This window comes from Dama dama, chromosome 19, assembly GCF_033118175.1.
Source record: "Dama dama isolate Ldn47 chromosome 19, ASM3311817v1, whole genome shotgun sequence".
In the NCBI taxonomy this organism is placed as follows: domain Eukaryota; kingdom Metazoa; phylum Chordata; class Mammalia; order Artiodactyla; family Cervidae; genus Dama; species Dama dama.
The window spans coordinates 39,278,950-39,284,490 of NC_083699.1; the positions used below are offsets into that span (position 1 = coordinate 39,278,950).

General features: G+C 41.7%; 1 protein-coding gene across 1 annotated transcript in view; it reads right to left on the reverse strand.

Annotated features, from left to right (window-relative positions):
• Window positions 1-5,541, reverse strand: part of MASP1 (MBL associated serine protease 1) — a 55,310-nt gene that overhangs the window by 48,510 nt on the left and 1,259 nt on the right. The window lies entirely within an intron of this gene.

Sequence of the window (5,541 nt, forward strand, 5' to 3'; positions counted from 1 at the left end):
CATGAACGGATTCACTCACACTCAGATAACGGTCCTTGTCATTTAACTAAATCAACAGCCAGGAGACCAAGTTCCCAGCCTGTCACTGACTTGCTGTAATTATTTTTCCCTTATGGGCCTTGCTTAGCCACTGTATAATACTGGAGGATAGCAACTTGATTTCTAAGGTTTCTCCCAGTTGTGCTCTTTTAAAGATTCCATAATAGTATTAAACTTTCCCAGAAAATATCATATTTGGGACTCTGAGACATATTGTTTTTTGGTTTAGGATATAAATTTCATAGGTAAAAAGTGATACAATTTCTTTAGCTCAGCTTAATTTTTTTTTTTTTATTATTATCTTATTTTTTTTTTTTTATTAGTTGGAGGCTAATTACTTCACAACATTTCAGTGGGTTTTGTCATACATTGATATGAATCAGCCATAGATTTACACGTATTCCCCATCCCGATCCCCCCTCCCACCTCCCTCTCCACCCGATTCCTCTGGGTCTTCCCAGTGCACCAGGCCCGAGCACTTGTCTCATGCATCCCACCTGGGCTGGTGATCTGTTTCACCATAGATAGTATACATGCTGTTCTTTTGAAACATCCCACCCTCACCTTCTCCCACAGAGTTCAAAAGTCTGTTCTGTATTTCTGTGTCTCTTTTTCTGTTTTGCATATAGGGTTATCGTTACCATCTTTCTAAATTCCATATATATGTGTTAGTATGCTGTAATGTTCTTTATCTTTCTGGCTTACTTCACTCTGTATAAGGGGCTCCAGTTTCATCCATCTCATTAGGACTGGTTCAAATGAATTCTTTTTAATGGCTGAGTAATATTCCATGGTGTATATGTACCACAGCTTCCTTATCCATTCATCTGCTGATGGGCATCTAGGTTGCTTCCATGTCCTGGCTATTATAAACAGTGCTGCGATGAACATTGGAGAAAAGGGAACCCTCTTACACTGTTGGTGGGAATGCAAACTAGTACAGCCGCTATGGAAAACAGTGTGGAGATTTCTTAAAAAACTGGAAATAGAACTGCCATATGACCCAGCAATCCCACTTCTGGGCATACACACTGAGGAAACCAGATCTCAGCTTAATTTAAGAATCATAAACTCTTGATTCAGTTTTCTAAAAAGTAATAGTAACATGGAAATATTGAGATAAGGCTTGTACTCGATGATGGGATCTGCAGTACCTTAAACAAATTTAACAAAATTAATTAAGAAATATAAAATTTTGGATTAAGAAGAAATGACCAAAGCAAGTTTTTTTCCTTCCCCTTTGACAAGTGTTCTTATAAAAGGATCAAAAACTTACAATCTATTACCAGTTGTAGGACTCCAAGATAATAGACTGTTAAGAGTTGTATAAGGGGCATGGGAAATTCAACTAAAACTTACAGAACACACCCAAGTAGCTGATGCAATAATGAGGCAGAATATCTAAGGCTTGTCAAAAACCTAATGGTCAATGTACAGTACAACCAAGGCATCCAATAGATTGTTCCTCTGCAAGACTCAAGGACCTTGAACTCAAACATCCCCAACCTGGCTCATCAATTTCTCCCCTAAATCTTACTTATTCTGATTCCTATGTTTTGGAAACCCCTCTGTTTCTCCTCAGTCAATTAATTTAAATGTTCATATCTGAACTACTGCTACTGAATCCTAACTGATTTCCTTGGGCCCCATTTCATGCCATTTAGCAATCTTCTGCCAAATTTGATTTTCTAAAACACAGACGTGTCCATGTGGCTTTGCTGTGCCTGCAGGGCAAAGCATCTGCGACTGGGGTGGCTGATGAGCCCCTTTTGATCTAGTGCTGATTTGCCTGCCCGGCTTCATCTCATACCAGCTGGAGGCAGATCATTCTGGAAGCATGCCACACCCATCAGGGCCTCGACTCTATCACACATGCCCCACTCATTCCTCACCTGGTCATCTCATTTATCCTCCACCATCCAGCTCAAAGCTTCCCAGGATACCACGAAATATCCTTCACTCCAGATTGCAGCTCCCTGTACATGCTTCCAATTAGAGCAATGCTTTAGGCACAGCCCTGAAGTTGGGTGTATTTGGGTTCAAATCCCAGCTCACTTCCTTATTGGATGTGAAATCTTGGGGAATTAGTCTCTGAGTTCAGGTCTCCTCGAATGTAAAGTGAAGATTATAGTTTCTAATTTACAGAGCTCACATGAATATTAAGGATGATGTATGTAAAGGACCCAATATAAAGCCTAGTATATAATAGATGATGAATGAATGAATGAGCTAAAGCATGAATGTGGGGCCAGAGTCTTATTAATATATAGTCTAAAAAGTAAGTTCTGGGGAATTATACCAGCATTTTAACATTAATAGTTAGAATCTGACTAATCAGAAAGTTGTTTCTCCCAACCTACCCCGCCCTGCTCAGTAAAAAGATGCATATATGTGTCTATATGCATTTATATGACTTTTTGAGTGTATAAACACAATGAGATAACTGCAATGAAATTATCTAGCTGTCTTACATAATATTTACATAAAAGGTAAATACATAAGTGCAAAAGGGCCTAGAAGGGTATCACTGGGGTATTAACAGTAGTTATCTCTGAAGTGGTAACATAATATTACACTCAATAAAAATGAGTGCTTTCAATTTTACTTTTGTGTATGTAAAATGTTCAAATGTGTCTGGAAGGACCTTGTGCTATTTATTCAATTAAGAAAAATAGAGGTAAATTTTTTCCAAGGCCCCTACAATAGCAACACGTGAGATGCAACTAAGGAAACAAAATGTTTTCATCCAATTGCCAGGGTCAATATTTTTACAAACCAATCTGTGGAGGAAGGGCCTCCAAGGCAGAGAGAAAGGCAGGCATGGGTCCAAGCTCTCTGATGAAGTAGTAGGAGAGGTAAGTCTGAAAACTCTGGCTTGCAGGGGTCAGGCAGCCCCACTTTGAAATGAGGAAATATACTGATATCTCCAACCTGCACTGGAAATTCTGGTTAAGTGCCTCTTGAGAAGGGGAGGGCACTGGTCTTGGGTTGAAAGAGCTGGATTCCAGTCCATACTTTGACTTCATTCATCTAACCCATCTCGGGGAAGTCATGTAAGGTCTCCCTCTCAACTTCTTCATTCATTAAGTGTCGATAGTAATGACACCCCCCAAGGCTGCTGTCACAGTAAAGGAGAATTGGAGAGTAAGTACTTTGTCAGATGTCCAGCCCTAGTCAAACATTAGCTACTATTACCCCGTCAGGCTGCTTCCCGAAAAGCAGGGGTTAGGAATGAGCTTTGGCTCCCAAACTGGACTTCCCTGCAATAGCAACACCCGGATTATGCAAGGCTGAAAGGTCAGCTTTCTCCACTTCTGCTTTTTTCACACCACATGGAGGAGACCCTGAGCTTCCTGCTGCTGGTTCTGTCATGGGCTGGCCCAGGAGGATGGCTCCATCTATCCTCAGAGGCCTCAGACCACGTGTAGTAGGCAACTGGTCAGCGTAGGAGGAAGGCCTGTGAAGCACTCTGTTCTATTTTGTTTGCATTTCAAAACAGTTTCAAACATATGAAACAAATCTCTCTTTTCACATAATAAGCCTGAGCATATGCTCGCTTGCTTGCTTGCGGGGCTGCAAATCAAAGAATGCAAGTGGCGGCTTCCATTTCCCATCACGTTCTCTGAGTGTTTTTGGCTTCTTATCCACCAGGCACCGGCTGTACAAATTCTGACACCTGCTATCTATTCTCCGACTAATCAAAAAGTTTAGTTACATTTGTTTGAAATGTCACAAGTAATATATAAAGCCGGGATTTCATAAGCCCTACTGTAGGAGCAGCCTCTGAGGAATGCATAAAAAACGCCGGCATATAGCCATGGTTGTGGAACAAGTAGCACTTTCTATCCTTTCCATTCACTCCTCACTTCAGCCTACGCAACACCAAGACTGTTTTGGGATAGAAGAGTTGAAAAGGCCTGTGTAGATCTCTTTGACACTCTTACTTGACAGAGGACAAAAAGGATACCCCAAGAGGTGACATGTCATGCCCAATGCCATATGGTGAGTTAGCTTCTACAGAAAGCAGCAATAACAAAGGCTCACAGAGGAAACTGGGTTCATGCCCATATCATGCCTAGGCATCTGGCCAAAGCAATTAATCCTGTGAAAAATAATTCAAAAAACCCATAGCTTCATGTGAAAAAGAAAATACTAATACAAAAGTCCCTCCCCAACAGATTTTACTTTAATTGGTCTGAAGTGAGGCCTGGTCATCGGCATTTTTTAAAATGTACTATAGATTGTTCTAATGTGCAGCTAGGGTTGAGAGCTGCTTATATAGAATAATATACTTGGTTGAGAGTCTGGCACAGTATTATAGAAAGAAATCCTAAACTTGGAGCCCAAAGATCCAGATTTGGGTCTGGGCTTTTTCAAGATCATCAGTGTGGCTTTGGGCAAGTTGCTTAACTCTTTTATCCTCCTGTCTCCATAAACCCTTACCTCATCCAAAATCTGAAGCCCAGATGCGACAGAGACTTTACAAGTGCTTTGCAAACTCTGAAGTGTTGTGTCTGTATGAGGCAAGACCTTTTAGAGACTTCTAGTGGAGCACTTTTCCAGGAGAAGTTTTGCTATTGAATAACTGAATTCAATTCAGTCAGTATTGATTGTATGCAATGAAATGATTGTATGTATGAAACAGACATTATGCTAGGTATGAGGCATACAAAGGTGAACAAGCCACAGATCCTATTCCTTAAGGAACATTCAGGCTTGGAGGAGGAGGTGGACATTTCAACTTGATAATACTAAGAGAGGTAACTTCCAAGGACAGAAAAAGCACAAAAGATAAGATGTTGACTCTGGGGAAACTGAGCAGGGAAGAGGCGGTGATGTTTGAGCAAGCTTGAATGATCGAATCTTGTGGAACAGCGGTCCCCAACCCCTGGGCTGGCCGAGGACTGGTACCAGTCTGCCGCCTGTTAGGAACCGGGCTGGACAGCTGGAGGTGAGCAGCGGACCAGTGAGCAAAGCTTCATCTGTCGCTCCCCGTAGCTTGCATTACTGCCTGAAGCCTGAATCCCTCCCTCCTTGCCCCCATCCCTGGAAAATTTTCTTACATGAAACTGGTCCCTGGTGCCAAAAAGACTGGGGACCACTGCTCTAGAAATGGGGGAAATAAGAGAGCTAAGGGATGAGGAAATGCCAAGACAGAACTGATCATTGGCCCTATAGTTTGGTATGGCTGGGACCCTGGGTGGTAGGGTGAAGACTTGAATGGTGGACAGATGAGTCAAATTGTCATTCCATGTAGAGGGGCATAAATCTCATCTCTTTCAGGAGAAAGGAAAATGAAGTTAGACAGCAGGGTTAACATTACAATGGATTTAAAAAGAACGGAGTGATTGGATTAACCTTAAAGACCTGATTATCTCTCTAAACCACAGGTAATCTGAGTTCAAAGAGTTAACACAGCCTGAAGCCCCTCATTGGCCCCAGACCCTGAAAAGTTGCTAGGTGACTGCAGAAGAGAAACAAATAGAAACCCTTTTTCAACTG